Here is a 17,430-nt window from a genome sequence, read left to right on the forward strand (position 1 = left end):
AAAGTTCAAGGCAATCGTAAAATGCGTTTTAGGCAGGTACGTGCCGAGTAAAACTGTGAGGGACGGGAAAAACCCACCGTGGTACAACAACAAAGTTAGGAAACTACTGCGAAAGCAAAGAGAGCTTCACTCCAAGTTTAAACGCAGCCAGAACCTCTCAGACAAACAGAAGCTAAACGATGTCAAAGTTAGCGTAAGGAGGGCTATGCGTGAAGCGTTCAGTGAATTCGAAAGTAAAATTCTATGTACCGACTTGACAGAAAATCCTAGGAAGTTCTGGTCTTACGTTAAATCAGTAAGTGGCTCGAAACAGCATATCCAGACACTCCGGGATGATGATGGCATTGAAACAGAGGATGACACGCGTATAGCTGAAATACTAAACACCTTTTTCCAAAGCTGTTTCACAGAGGAAGACCGCACTGCAGTTCCTTCTCTAAATCCTCGCACAAACGAAAAAATGGCTGACATCGAAATAAGTGTCCAAGGAATACAAAAGCAACTGGAATCACTCAATAGAGGAAAGTCCACTGGACCTGACGGGATACCAATTCGATTCTACACAGAGCACGCGAAAGAACTTGGCCCCCTTCTAACAGCCGTGTACCGCAAGTCTCTAGAGGAACGGAGGGTTCCAAATGATTGGAAAAGAGCACAGGTAGTCTCAGTCTTCAAGAAGGGTCGTCGAGCAGATGCGCAAAACTATAGACCTATATCTCTGACGTCGATCTGTTGCAGAATTTTAGAACAGGTTTTTTGCTCGAGTATCATGTCGTTTTTGGCAACCCAGAATCTACTATGTAGGAATCAACATGGATTCCGGAAACAGCGATCGTCTGAGACCCAACTCGCTTTATTTGTTCATGAGACCCAGAAAATATTAGATACAGGCTCCCAGGTAGATGCTATTTTTCTTGACTTCCGGAAGGCGTTCGATACAGTTCCGCACTGTCGCCTGATAAACAAAGTAAGAGCCTACGGAATATCAGACCAGCTGTGTGGCTGGATTGAAGTGTTTTTAGCAAACAGAACACAGCATGTTGTTATCAATGGAGAGACGTCTACAGACGTTAAATTAACCTCTGACGTGCCACAGGGGAGTGTTATGGGACCATTGCTTTTCACAATATGTATAAATGACCTAGTAGATAGTGTCGGAAGTTCAATGCGGCTTTTGGCGGATGATGCTGTAGTATACAGAGAAGTAGCAGCATTAGAAAATTGTAGCGAAATGCAGAAAGATCTGCAGCGGATAGGCACTGGGTGCAGGGAGTGGCAACTGTCCCTTAACATAGACAAATGTAATGTATTGCGAATACATAGAAAGAAGGATCCTTTATTGTATGATTATATGATAGCGGAACAAACACTGGTAGCAGTTACTTCTGTAAAATATCTGGGAGTATGCGTGCGGAACGATTTGAAGTGGAATGATCATATAAAATTAATTGTTGGTAAGGCGGGTACCAGGTTGAGATTCATTGGGAGAGTCCTTAGAAAATGTAGTCCATCAACAAAGGAGGTGGCTTACAAAACACTCGTTCGACCTATACTTGAGTATTGCTGCTCATCAGTGTGGGATCCGTACCAGATCGGGTTGACGGAGGAGATAGAGAAGATGCAAAGAAGAGCGGCGCGTTTCGTCACAGGGTTATTTGGTGACCGTGATAGCGTTACGGAGATGTTTAACAAACTCAAGTGGCAGACTCTGCAAGAGAGGTTCTCTGCACCGCGGTGTAACTTGCTCGCCAGGTTTCGAGAGGGTTCGTTTCTGGATGAGGTATCGAATATATTGCTTCCCCCTACTTATACCTCCCGAGGAGATCACGAATGTAAAATTAGAGAGATTAGAGCGCGCACGGAGGCTTTCAGACAGTCGTTCTTCCCGCGAACCATACGCGACTGGAACAGAAAAGGGAGGTAATGACAGTGGCACGTAAAGTGCCCTCCGCCACACACCGTTGGGTGGATTGCGGAGTATAAATGTAGATGTAGATGTAGATAAAATCAGAGATTTGAGCCGACATGAAGGCTGACCGGCAAGCGTTCTTTCTGCAAACGATTTGCAACTGGAACAGCAAAGGAGGAAAGTATCAGTGATACACAAAGTTCCCTCCACCACACACCGAAAAGTGGCTTGCGGAGTATGCAGGTTGTTAAAAAAATGTCGAATATTTTGAGAGGTGGTAGTACCCAACAAGAAAACAAAGAAAAAAATATGTGATAAACACGGGCTCTGAAATGCAAAAATAGTGTTGAATTCCTAAGGGACCAAACTGCTGAGGTCTCGGCCCCTAGACTTACACACTACTTAAACTAACTTTTGCTAAGAACAACACACACACCCATGCCCGAGGGAGGACTCGAACCTCCGGCGGAAGGGGTCGCGCAATCCGTGACAAGGCGCCTCTGAAATGCATACCTTAGGAGCTATGAGCACTTGCTCAATAGAAGAAATGTGTTTCACAGTAGCGAATATGAACAAGTGTTCCTAACTCTTAAGATATGCATTTTAGAGCTAGGGTTTACTATATTTCTTTTTCTCGTTTTAATATATTTTACCTCCTTCCAAAATATGGAAGGCAAAGAGGTTGCAGTAGAAGAAATGTGTTCCACAACATCGAAGATTAACGAATGTTTAGAGTCCATGTTTAGTAGATTTGTTCTTTTGATGGGTCTACCACCTACAAAAATATTCGACACTTTTCCGTGAAACGCCTGAGATGTAGATACAGACCATTGAACTGACCTAAGCAACTAGGTTTAGAGATACCTACAATTCAACAGGCACTCCGAACCTCAACGCTGTGTACCATATTACCATAAAAAATTGCTATGGTATTATTTCCTTTTTGTCAGCACCCTGTCTCTAACGATACTTCATTTAATCAGTGGAGCATGTACCTAAGAGCTGCTTGTTTGTATGAGTTTGCATGTTTTGACGTCTGGTGTAGCAATTGTTGTGGAGCTCCGGTATGTGTCTAATATGTGTTGGTTGTTCTGAATCTTTGTGCTAACGTATAATAGATGTAATTGTTGTTTTGCTTTTTTTCCATTGTAAAAACGTCTTATAATGGATAGAATTTACGTTTGCATGTAACTGGTGAATTGCAATGTCTGGGTCATTAGTCAGGCATAGGAAATGTTAAAAATGGCTCTGAGCACTATGGGACTTAACATCTGAGGTCATCAGTCCCCTAGAACTTAGCACTGCTTAAACCTAACTAACCTAAGGACATCACACACAACCATGCCCGAGGCAGGATTCGAACCTGCAACCGTAGCGGTCACGCGGTTCCAGACTGAAGCACCTAGAACCGCACGGCTACTACGGCTGGCTAGGAAATGTTACTCAAATACACTACTGGCCTTGATACGCCTGGGCATTGAGTCAAACAGAGCTTGGATGGCGTGTACAGGTACAGCTACCCATGCAGATTCAACACGATACCACAGTTCATCAAGAGTAGTGACTGGCGTATTGTGACGAGGCAGTTGCTCGGCCACCATTGACCAGACGTTTTCAGTTGGTGAGAGATCTGGAAAATGTGCTGACCATGGCAGCAGTCGACCATTTTCTGTATCCAGAAAGGTCCGTACAGGACCTGCAACATGCGGTGGTGCATTATCCTTCTGAAATGTAGTGTTTCGCAGGGATAGAATGAAGGATAGAGCCACGGGTCGTAACACATTTGAAATGTAACGTCCACTATTCAAAATGCCGTCAATGCGAACAAGAGGTGACCGAGACGTGTAACTAATGGCACCGCATACCATCACGCCGGGCGATACGCCAGTATGGCGATGACGAATACACGCTTCCAATGTGCGTTTACCGCGATGTTGCCAAACACGGATGCGACCATGATGATGTTGGAAACAGAACTTGGATTCAGCCGAAAAGATGACGTTTTGCGATTCGTGCACCCAGGTTCGTCGTTGAGTACACCATCGCAGTCGCTCCTGTGTGTCATGCGGTGTCAAGGGTAACCGCACCCATGGTCTCCGAGCTGATAGTCCACGCTGCTGCAAACGTCGTCGTAGGCTACAATCCGACCTTTATCAATGTCGGAAACGTGATGGTACGCATTCCTCCTCCGTACACGAGGCCTCACAACAACGTTTCACCAGGCAGCGCCGGTCAACTGCTGTTTGTGTATGAGAAATCGGTTGGAAACTTTGCTCATGTCAGCACGTTGTAGGTTTCGCCACCGGGGCCAACCTTGTGTGAATGCTCTGAAAAGCTAATCATTTGCATATGACAGCATCTTCTTCCTGTCGGTTAAATTTAGCGTCTGTAGCACGTCATGTTCGTCGTGTAGCAATTTTAATGGGCAGTAGTATACGTAATGAAGTACAGTACATTGTACCTAATTGGCATGTTTTTGAGAATCACGTTTTTTACACGGTTCATACATATATTGGTGTGGTTCCCGACTCTGGAAATGCCACTGAGATTACGGTAATGGACTGAACGTAGTTTTGTTCTGTTATTGACTGATAACTATACTAGTTCTTTGATGTATTCATATAGAAGTATTATGTGTGTTTTAATATTTTCATCTGTAATTTTTAATTTTTTTGTTATTGGTATATTAGAAAATACGATCTCTAAATCAAACGAGAAGAGGGTGGCTGTGTTTGCAATCTGCATGACTTTAATCAATTAATGATGGTTTGTCAGTAAAAGCGTAATGTGTCCGGTGTAACACTCTTAACGTACGGCTGCCGGACGCAGAGGTAAACAAATTATCCATTGCAGCGGGAGACGTCGTCGCAAGCTGCACGCCGCCGTCTCCCGCCCCAGTGAGCTGTCCCCGCCGAGTTACGAACCTACCGAGTCTGCCACTGAAGAGAATTGGCGACCGTAGTCGGGTTGGCGGGAAAGTTCGTAGCGGACGCGAGAGGAAAGGTAGCAGCCGCGGCGTGCGTGCGTGGGCCGCGCTGCGTGCGTATCCGCCACGCACTGCGTGGAGCCGGTCCCGCCCACGCACTGAGGGCAGCGCGTGGCTGGCCCACACGACTGGTGACTCAGCGCCAGTTGGGACACGACCGGCCAAGGCCCTCGTGACTCAACGCGTGCTCCGTCGTGGGCGTTGTACACCGTGCGGCTCCCAGCTGGTGCCTCCGCCAACCGTCTAACCTCAGTGCCAACTTCTAGTGACTGATAAAGCTGTCGGGTGTGATAGAGTGCATTCGGAGTTACTGAAAGCTGTAGGCGCCCTACGAATTCATCAACGAGATACACTGACTGCTTTGCAGAATTTAAGGACGAGATATACACTCCTGGAAATTGAAATAAGAACACCGTGAATTCATTGTCCCAGGAAGGGGAAACTTTATTGACACATTCCTGGGGTCAGATACATCACATGATCACACTGACAGAACCACAGGCACATAGATACAGGCAACAGAGCATGCACAATGTCGGCACTAGTACAGTGTATATCCACCTTTCGCAGCAATGCAGGCTGCTATTCTCCCATGGAGACGATCGTACAGATGCTGGATGTAGTCCTGTGGAACGGCTTGCCATGCCATTTCCACCTGGCGCCTCAGTTGGACCAGCGTTCGTGCTGGACGTGCAGACCGCGTGAGACGACGCTTCATCCAGTCCCAAACATGCTCAATGGGGGACAGATCCGGAGATCTTGCTGACCAGGGTAGTTGACTTACACCTTCTGGAGCACGTTGGGTGGCACGGGATACATGCGGACGTGCATTGTCCTGTTGGAACAGCAAGTTCCCTTGCCGGTCTAGGAATGGTAGAACGATGGGTTCGATGACGGTTTGGATGTACCGTGCACTATTCAGTGTGCCCTCGACGATCACTAGTGGTGTACGGCCAGTGTAGGAGATCGCTCCCCACACCATGATGCCGGGTGTTGGCCCTGTGTGCCTCGGTCGTATGCAGTCCTGATTGTGGCGCTCACCTGCACGGCGCCAAACACGCATACGACCATCATTGGCACCAAGGCAGAAGCGACTCTCATCGCGGAAGACGACACGTCTCCATTCGTCCCTCCATTCACGCCTGTCGCGACACCACTGGAGGCGGGCTGCACGATGTTGGGGCGTGAGCGGAAGACGGCCTAACGGTGTCCGGGACCGTAGCCCAGCTCCATGGAGATGGTTGCGAATGGTCCTCGCCGATACCCCAGGAGCAACAGTGTCCCTAATTTGCTGCGAAGTGGCGGTGCGGTCCCCTACGGCACTGCGTAGGATCCTACGGTCTTGGCGTGCATCCGTGCGTCGCTGCGGTCCGGTCCCAGGTCGACAGGCACGTGCACCTTCCGCCGACCACTGGCGACAACATCGATGTACTGTGGAGACCTCACGCCCCACGTGTTGAGTAATTCGGCGGTACGTCCACCCGGCCTCCCGCATGCCCACTATACTCCCTCGCTCAAAGTCCGTCAACTGCACATACGGTTCACGTCCACGCTGTCGCGGCATGCTACCAGTGTTAAAGACTGCGATGGAGCTCCGTATGCCACGGCAAACTGGCTGACACTGACGGCGGCGGTGCACAAATGCTGCGCAGCTAGCGCCATTCGACGGCCAACACCGCGGTTCCTGTTGTGTCCGCTGTGCCGTGCGTGTGATCATTGCTTGTACAGCCCTCTCGCAGTGTCCGGAGCAAGTATGGTGGGTCTGACACACCGGTGTCAATGTGTTCTTTTTTCCATTTCCAGGAGTGTATATGTGAAACTTCCTGAAAGACTAAAACCGTGTGCCGGGCCGAGACTCGAACTCGGGACCTATGCCTTTCGCGGGCAAGTGCTGTACATATAATATATGTGTTGCATTGACACTAAAATAATGTTTTTACTTTTAGGCATTTGGCCAGTGGATGCATATTTACCGACATCCATTATTCGTACAGAATTGGAATACCTACAGCAAAATTGATTGTTGAAGAGGTCTGTCAAGATCTGTGGCTAGTTTTACAGAGTGAGTGCATACCACCACCCACTAAAGAAACCTGGGAGGAATCAGCAAAAGGATTTGAATCAATAGCAAATTTCCCTCATTGCTTAGGTGCCAAGGATGGAAAGCACATCCGTCTGGTGTGTCCAGCGGGAAATGGCTCTATGTTCTTCAATTATAAAGATTATTATTCAGTTGTGTTAATGGATATCGCAGACAGTTCGTACCGATTTACGTACGTGAACATTGGAAGTTATGGAAAAGACTGTGACTCTTCTATTTTCAAAGTCACTAAGCCGTGGAAATCCGTTGAAAGTGGTCCTCGTAATCTACCGGAAGAGATGTGCCAACCAGGAACAGAAAGCCCGAAAGTACCTTATTTCTTTGTTGCTGATGCTGCATTTGGCTTACATAAACATTTGTTGAGACCTTACGCTGGTACTCACTTGACTGTTGAAAAGAGGTTATTTAACTACAGACTGTGTAGAGCAAGAAGATACATAGAGTGCGCTTTCAGTAACAAATGGCGCCTTTTTGATCTTCCCTTGAATGTACAACCTGATTTTGCTACTGATATTGTCAAGGTGGGGAGGCTTGCGTGCCTCAGCGATACAGATGGCCGTACCGTAGGTGCAACCACAACGGAGGGGTATCTGTTGAGAGGCCAGACAAACATGTGGTTCCTGAAGAGGGGCAGCAGCCTTTTCAGTAGTTGCAGGGGCAACAGTCTGGATGATTGACTGATCTGGCCTTGTAACATTAACCAAAACGGCCTTGCTGTGCTGGTACTGCGAACGGCTGAAAGCAAGGGGAAACTACAGCCGTAATTTTTCCCGAGGACATGCAGCTTTACTGTATGATTAAATGATGATGGCGTCCTCTTGGGTAAAATATTCCGGAGGTAAAATAGTCCCCCATTCGGATCTCCGGGCGGGGACTACTCAAGAGGACATCGTTATCAGGAGAAAGAAAACTGGCATTCTATGGATCGGAGCGTGGAATGTCAGATCCCTTAATCGGGCAGGTCGGTTAGAAAATTTAAAAAGGGAAATGGATAGGTTAAAGTTAGATGTAGTGGGAATTAGTGAAGTTCGGTGGCAGGAGGAACAAGACTTTTGGTCAGGTGATTACAGGGTTATAAATACAAAATCAAGTAGGGGTAATGCAGGAGTAGGTTTAATAATGAATAAAAAAATAGGAGTGCGGGTTAGCTACTACAAACAGCATAGTGAACGCATTATTGTGGCCAAGATAGACACAAAGCCCATGCCTACCACAGTAGTACAAGTTTATATGCCAACTAGCTCTGCAGATGATGAAGAAATTGATGAAATATATGACGAGATAAAAGAAATTATTCAGGTAGTGAAGGGAAACGAAAATTTAATAGTCATGGGTGACTGGAATTCGTCAGTAGGTAAAGGGAGAGAAGGAAACATAGTAGGTGAATATGGATTGGGGGGAAGAAATGAAAGAGGAAGCCGCCTTGTAGAATTTTGCACAGAGCATAACTTAATCATAGCTAACACTTGGTTCAAGAATCATAAAAGAAGGTTGTATACCTGGAAGAATCCTGGAGATACTAATAGGTATCAGATAGATTATATAATGGTAAGACAGAGATTTAGGAACCAGGTTTTAAATTGTAAGACATTTCCAGGGGCAGATGTGGACTCTGACCACAATCTATTGGTTATGAACTGCAGATTGAAACTGAAGAAACTGCAAAAAGGTGGGAATTTAAGGAGATGGGACCTGGATAAACTGAAAGAACCAGAGGTTGTAGAGAGTTTCAGGGAGAGCATAAGGGAACAATTGACAGGGATGGGGGAAAGAAATACAGTAGAAGAAGAATGGGTATCTCTGAGGGATGAAGTAGTGAAGGCAGCAGAGGATCAAGTAGGTAAAAAGACGAGGGCTAATAGAAATCCTTGGGTAACAGAAGAAATATTGAATTTAATTGATGAAAGGAGAAAATATAAAAATTCAGTAAATGAAGCACGCAAAAGGGAATACAAACGTCTCAAAAATGAGATCGACAGAAAGTGCAAAATGGCTAAGCAGGGATGGCTAGAGGACAAATGTAAGGATGTAGAGGCTTGTCTCACTAGGGGTAAGATAGATACTGCCTACAGGAAAATTAAAGAGACCTTTGGAGAGAAGAGAACCACTTGTATGAATATCAGGAGCTCAGATGGCAATCCAGTTCTAAGCAAAGAAGGGAAGGCAGAAAGGTGGAAGGAGTATATAGAGGGTTTATACAAGGGCGATGTACTTGAGGACAATATTATGGAAATGGAAGAGGATGTAGATGAAGATGAAATGGGAGATAAGATACTGCGTGAAGAGTTTGACAGAGCACTGAAAGACTTGAGTCGAAAAAAGGCCCCGGGAGTAGACAACATTCCATTAGAACTACTGATGGCCTTGGGAGAGCCAGTCATGACAAAACTCTACCATCTGGTGAGCAAGATGTATGAGACAGGCGAAATACCCACAGACTTCAAGAAGAATATAATAATTCCAATACCAAAGAAAGCAGGTGTTGACAGATGTGAAAATTACCGAACTATCAGTTTAATAAGTCACAGCTGCAAAATACTAACGCGAATTCTTTATAGACGAATGGAAAAACTGGTAGAAGCCGACCTCGGGGAAGATCAGTTTGGATTCCGTAGAAATGTTGGAACACGTGAGGCAATACTAACCTTACGACTTATCTTAGAAGAAAGATTAAGAAAAGGCAAACCTACGTTTCTAGCATTTGTAGACTTAGAGAAAGCTTTTGACAACGTTAACTGGAATACTCTCTTTCAAATTCTGAAGGTGGCAGGGGTAAAATACAGGGAGCGAAAGGCTATTTACAACTTGTACAGAAACCAGATGGCAGTTATAAGAGTCGAGGGACATGAAAGGGAAGCAGTGGTTGGGAAAGGAGTGAGACAGGGTTGTAGCCTCTCCCCGATGTTATTCAATCTGTATATTGAGCAAGCAGTAAAGGAAACAAAAGAAAAATTCGGAGTAGGTATTAAAATTCATGGAGAAGAAGTAAAAACTTTGAGGTTCGCCGATGACATTGTAATTCTGTCAGAGACAGCAAAGGACTTGGAAGAGCAGTTGAACGGAATGGACAGTGTCTTGAAAGGAGGATATAAGATGAACATCAACAAAAGCAAAACGAGGATAATGGAATGTAGTCAAATTAAATCGGGTGATGCTGAGGGGATTAGATTAGGAAATGAGACACTTAAAGTAGTAAAGGGGTTTTGCTATTTAGGGAGTAAAATAACTGATGATGGTCGAAGTAGAGAGGATATAAAATGTAGACTGGCAATGGCAAGGAAATCGTTTCTGAAGAAGAGAAATTTGTTAACATCGAGTATAGATTTAAGTGTCAGGAAGTCGTTTCTGAAACTATTTGTATGGAGTGTAGCCATGTATGGAAGTGAAACATGGACGATAACCAGTTTGGACAAGAAGAGAATAGAAGCTTTCGAAATGTGGTGCTACAGAAGAATGTTGAAGATTAGGTGGGTAGATCACGTAACTAATGAGGAGGTATTGAATAAGATTGGGGAGAAGAGAAGTTTGTGGCACAACTTGACCAGAAGAAGGGATCGGTTGGTAGGACATGTTTTGAGGCATCAAGGGATCACAAATTTAGCATTGGAGGGCAGCGTGGAGGGTAAAAATCGTAGAGGGAGACCAAGAGATGAATACACTAAGCAGATTCAGAAGGATGTAGGTTGCAGTAGGTACTGGGAGATGAAGAAGCTTGCACAGGATAGAGTAGCATGGAGAGCTGCATCAAACCAGTCTCAGGACTGAAGACCACAACAACAACAACATTGTCAAGGTCTGTATTGTGCTTCACAATTATGTTAGAGACAGAGATGGGTACGTAGCTGAGGACGCTACGTCAATTACAGGACTTGAAAACATCCGAATAGCGTGCTGTTCAAGAGGATGTTTGAAAGCCAACAACGTGAGAAACATTCTGTGCAAGTACTTCGTGTCAAGTATTGGAAGCATTCCCTGGCAGATGTCCAAGATCTGAGGACCAGATACGTGAAACCGGGAAACATAAGCACAACCACATACATTGTGGACAGATTCGACACCGTTTGATATAAAAAATAACTCCAATCTCACTGATTAGTACTATTTGACATATAACAGGTATTATGTACATTGAAAGAATAAAAATGTAAAATAGATGCAATGATATTGTGTGTGTGTGAAATCTTATGGGACTGAACTGGTAAGGTCATCAGGCCCTAAGCTTACACACTATTTAACCTAAATTATTCTAAGGACAAACACACACACCCATGCCCGAGGGAGGACTCGAACCTCCGCCGTGATCAACCGCTCAGTCCATGACTGCAGCGCCCCAGACCGCTCGGCCAATCCCGCGCGGCTGCAATGATATTGAAAAATAATTCAAAGATTATTAATTATTAGTTGAAATTCTATTTAACTGACATTACTAGTCTTACATCTATTTAATATAATAGAAATGATTTGTTAATTACTTTTATTACTTTTGCTTCGGCGACATTTTGAAATTGAGAATTTCTTTATCAAACCTCGTTTTAAACGAGGATGATAATGTAATTTATTTGTTACTGCTATAACCGTCCCCTTATCTGCTGGTGTTATTGTAAGATCTTTGTTGTTTTGTAATTATGCTTTAGTGACTTGTTTTCCCTTTTGTGTAATGTACGGTGTTTTTTTATTTGTTTTCAAAATTTTGATTCTTTGCATTTGTTAGTAAGTTTAAAATTGCAAATAAAAAATAAATAAATTTAAGACTGTTAAGGACAATTCAGTAGCATTATAAAATAAATAGATAAAATTATTTGTACTTACCAAAGTCATTCTTTTCGCTGTCTTCCAGCTTATCACAATCATTCCTAAGTTGAAGACAAACTTCATGCCACGCACTCCTTGTGGCGTTCCTATCCACGCCAAACAGCGAGTGCAATTGGCACCACATTTAAAAGACTCAGAAGGCAAGCAGTTTCACGCTCCACTGCGGTACGTCGGTTGCAAGGGGACCGTCTCCTTTCCCCACTTTGCGATTCGTTGACTCTCGTACCTCGGGGCCACCGTTTGCGATGGTGCCAAAAGCATAATGACAGGACCAGCAAGAAATGGGGGCGCCCGCTCTTCTCGAGTAAGAGTAGTGATTCTGAAAGGACCCTCATATGGTGAGAAGTGGAAACACCGTAATGCACCCACGTACATTGTCGAGACGATCGTTAATGTGGTGCAGCCGTTACGGCGAGGGCAGGCATTATGTTGCATGGGCAGACTTACCTCTAAATTTCTGAAACCGGTAGACGTACTGCAATCAGCGTTACTGTGCCACTGTACTCCTCCCCTATGCCCGTTTTTTCAGGGGGCATTCGGTCCTGACTCCATTTTTATAGATGACAACGTGCGACCGCGTGTAACAGCGCAGATAGAGGAGCACTGGGAACGACAGGATATTCGGCTAGTGGACTGGCTTTCCTCTTCCTTCAACTTAAATCCAATCGAGGACGTGTATGATGCGTCGGGGGACGTACTGCAGCACGTCCGAATGCCGTATCGACCATCGAGCAATTGTCAGTGGCGCTGGTGGAGAGCTCCTCACCAACTTTATGGCCAACACGGCGGCATGTTTTAGAGCTCGCATTGCGATCTGGTGGTCATCACATACCATTAAAAGGACCGTATCCCGCTTTTCGTAATGTCCAGGGTACCGTCAAAAATCGCTGTGACTTCGGTGTAATTACTGTCTTTGAATAAAAGTGTCATTTCCGTTCGTCTCATTGGGTATTTCTTTCAGTTACCTTCCGTACTGTACTGTACTACACCATAGCAGTTGTTTCCATGTGTAGTCCAGGTTTCATCAAGCCATGTTACTTGGCTGTGACACAACATGCGAAAATTACTTTCGTCCTCAAGTTTTGCACACCAGTGTGTTCGTAACTACCGAAGGTAGTTATAGATTAAAACTGTATGCCGGCCCGGGTCTCGAAAAACAAAACCTTTGCCTTTCGAGAGCATGTACACTACTGAGAGAGCTGTCCAAGCAATATTTACAATCCGCCCAACCTTTGCCTTTCGAGAGCATGTACTCTACTGAGTGAGCTATCCAAGCAACACTTACATTCCACCCTCACAGCTTTACTTCCGTCTCTGTTTCGTCTCCTACCTTCCAGATTTCACAGTTGTTCTTCCACATGCCTTGTGGGATTAGTACAATCTAAACAAGAACCCTAAAAAGTTTTGGTCATATGTAAAATCGGTAAGCGGATCTAAATCCCCTATTCAGTCACTCGTTGACCATGATGGCACCGAAACAGAGGACGACCGAAGAAAGGCAGAAATACTGAATTCAGTGTTCCGAAACTGTTTCACTACGGAAAATCGTAACACGGTCCCTGACTTCAGCCGTCGCACGGACGCCAAAATGGAAAATATTGAAATAAACGATATCGGAATTGAAAAACAACTGCTATCACTTAGTAGCGGAAAAGCATCCGGACCAGAAGAGATACCCTCAAGATTCTACAGTGATTATGCTAAAGAACTTGCCCCCTTTCTATCAGCAATTTATCGTAGATCGCTGAAAGAACGTAAAGTACCTAGCGACTGGAAGAAAGCGCAGGTCGTTCCCATTTTCAAGAAGGGTCATAAATCAGATGCGAACAATTATAGGCCTATTTCGCTTACGTCAATCTGTTGTAGAATAATGGAACATGTTTTGTGTTCTCGTATTATGACGTTCTTAGATAATAGAAATCTCCTTCATCATAACCAACATGGATTCCGCAAACAGAGATCATGTGAAACTCAGCTCGCCCTATTTGCCCAAGAAATTCACAGTGCCGTAGACACTGGCGAGCAGATTGATGCCGTATTCCTGGACTTCAGGAAGGCATTTGATACGGTTCCGCACTTACGTTTAGTGAAAAAAATACGAGCTTACGGAATATCGGACCAGGTTTGTGATTGGATTCAGGATTTCCTAGAAGAAAGAACACAACATGTCATTCTTAACGGTTCAAAATCTGCAGATGTAGAGGTAATTTCGGGAGTACCGCAGGGAAGCGTGATAGGACCTTTATTGTTTACAATATACATAAATGACTTAGTTGACAACATCGGTAGCTCCGTGAGGCTATTTGCAGATGACACGGTTGTCTACAAGAAAGTAGCAACATCAGATGACTCGTACGTACTCCAGGAGGACCTGCAGAGGATTAATGCATGGTGCGACAGCTGGCAGCTTTCCCTAAACGTAGATAAATGTAATATAATGCGCATACATAGGGGCAGAAATCCATTCCAGTACGATTATGCCATAGGTGGTAAATCATTGGAAGCGGTAACGACCGTAAAATACTTAGGAGTTACTATCCGGAGCGATCTGAAGTGGAATGATCACATAAAACAAATAGTGGGAAAAGCAGGCGCCAGGTTGAGATTCATAGGAAGAATTCTAAGAAAATGTGACTCATCGACGAAAGAAGTAGCTTACAAAACGCTTGTTCGTCCGATTCTTGAGTATTGCTCATCAGTATGGGACCCTTACCAGGTTGGATTAATAGAAGAGATAGACATGATCCAGCGAAAAGCAGCGCGATTCGTCACGGGGACATTTAGTCAGCGCGAGAGCGTTACGGAGATGCTGAACAAGCTCCAGTGGCGGACACTTCAAGAAAGGCGTTACGCAATACGGAGAGGTTTATTATCGAAATTACGAGAGAGCACATTCCGGGAAGAGATGGGCAACATATTACTACCGCCCACATATATCTCGCGTAATGATCACAACAAAAAGATCCGAGAAATTAGAGCAAATACGGAGACTTACAAGCAGTCGTTCTTCCCACGCACAATTCGTGAATGGAACAGGGAAGGGGGGATCAGATAGTGGTACAATAAGTACCCTCCGCCACACACCGTAAGGTGGCTCGCGGAGTATAGATGTAGATGTAGATGTAGATGAAAGGCGGGTGGTGAGCCATCCTTTGATAGCTCAGCCGGTAGAACACTTGCCAGGGAAAAACACAGGTTCAAGTCCCGATCGAACTGGCGTCATAATAGTAACACAGTTTGTGATTAGTTTTTGTCATAAAGCTGTAGGTATTTGTATTAAAATATACTATATTAAACTCGACGTATATCCAGTTGAATAACCAATGTTGTAAATAAAGAAAATGATAAAATGGTACGGGCCAACTTCTCCCAACTGCTGGGCCGACTCGCCCTGTGGTTAGGTTGTTTTACTGCACTATATATATATATATATATATATATATATATATATATATATATATATATATATATATTTATGAATGGGCCAACATAGAAGCCTTACATAGTTGTAAAAGTGCCGAAACGAGGTACCAATGTTCCCACATAAAAAGATCATTGGAAACATTTAAAATACATTTGGAACAAATGAAGAAAGAAGTGGGCCAACTTGTCCCGAGCCCCATATCTCCAAAGTAATGCTAAAGATACTGAGCCCAGCCCGTTGGGCTAGTAGATACGCACTTAACGAGAAATTCACTGTCGTTCATATGGCTCTGACAAAAAAATCCTTAGTTCTTAGGAGTAGGAGATCTAACTAACAAAATGTAGGAATAGGTCTTAAACACATAACTGGGTCCTGCTGAAGTTAATGTGGTATGAAATAATCAAAGCAGTAACTAAAGCATGCACTTTGCGGCTGCTTTTGACCTCTCAGCAATGAGGCTGTCGGCGACTTTCAACATCTTTAATGAGGCATCGAGTGTAAATTCGCAAAGAAACGAATAAAAACGCTAAAGAAACACTTCGACGACCTTTGCGATAATAAGCCTCTGACAGATCCTGCAACTAGATTTAGAATGACACCTCATTTGCCCCGTGTGTGGCAACATTTATTCGCAAGTAAATACGTGGTTTTAAGAAACATACAGCAATAAAGTCTTTGTTCACTATGGACACGAGGACTTTTATGTTACAATTTATAGCTATTCACGGACCACGAACGAATCTGAAAAGTGAAGGCTGTGGTGGAGTTAATGCTTATTTCAAGAAGAAATATAAATATAAAAACGTTGGTACTAAAAAGTTTTACAGTGATTAGCATCTGGATGCTTGTTCTGTAGACGTCTAAATTCATGCGAAGTTAATAATAGTAGTTGTCAGAACATACACAGTTCTAGTGGGTGCTTTATAGTATTCGTGAAATAACGCAACTCATGAGTAAAGTTTTTAACTTATACACGGAATGGGGTAATGTTAAGTGAAGTTATATTTTAAAAAATTTAGGGCATACCCATTCTAGAGCTATACTTAAGTCCTTTTCTCTTTCACACGATCTGTCTCCACCCACACAACTGACAACAAGAGTTGTGGGAACTTGCATCACTTGTACAGACAACATTTTTATAGGTACTAGAGAATGCAGAGCCACTGAGTAAATGCTTGTCGTTAAACCACAGGACTAACGAATGAGAAAGGAACTGAGGGCTTTGTAAAATGCAGAGTTGAAATAACCATAGAACACAGTTGGCGTTGTTGAAAATGTGATATATTCTGTATCATAAAAGTAAGCAATCACCTTCAAAATTGTCTTCCTAAACAGTTAACCTGTATAAGTGGATTAAATCCTCCTAGATCCTGGATTACAAATAGAATCACAATGTCATACAGAATAATCAAGGGACACTGATCAAAACAGGGTTAAATCGTAATATAAACTGAATTGTAAAATTGAAAGCAAAATCTTCAGAGGACTGAAACGTGAGTACTACTGAAGAAGGAAGAACACCAAGGTTTAACCTTACATCCATTGTAAGGTCATTAAAGACGGAGCACTAGCTCGGATTAAGGATAAATAGGAAAGCAAACCGGAAATGACCTTTTGGTGCGACCATCCTGGCGTTCGCCTGGAGAGATTTAGATAAATAACGGAAAACCTAAATCCGGATGGCCGAACAGGAATTTGAATCACCGGCTTCCCGAACGCGAGTACAGAGTATTACTTTTTGAATTTTTTATTTTTTTAAGTCGTCAGTCTTCTGACTTGTTTGAAGAGGCCCGTCACATATTCCCCTCCTGTGCCAGTCTCTTAATCTCAGAGTAGCACCTGCACCCTACGTCCTCAATTCTTGGCTGGATGTTTTCCAGTCGCTGCCTTCCTCTACAATTTTTGCCCTCTACAGCTTCCTCTAGTACCGTGGAAGTTATTCCGTAATGTCATAACAGATGTCCACGGTCGGGCACACAGTTTTAATCTGCCAGAAAGTTTCATATCAGCGCACACTCCGCTGCAGAGTGAAAATCTCATTCTGGAAATATCCTGTCACTTTTTATGGTCAGTATTTTCCACATATTCCTTTCCTCACAAATTCTCCAGAGAACCTCCTCATTCCTTACCTTATCAGTACACCCAATTTTCGTCATTCTTCTGTAGCGCCACATCTCAAATAATTCGATTCTTTTGTG

The sequence above is a fragment of the Schistocerca piceifrons genome, chromosome 5, assembly GCF_021461385.2.
Source record: "Schistocerca piceifrons isolate TAMUIC-IGC-003096 chromosome 5, iqSchPice1.1, whole genome shotgun sequence".
NCBI lineage: Eukaryota > Metazoa > Arthropoda > Insecta > Orthoptera > Acrididae > Schistocerca > Schistocerca piceifrons.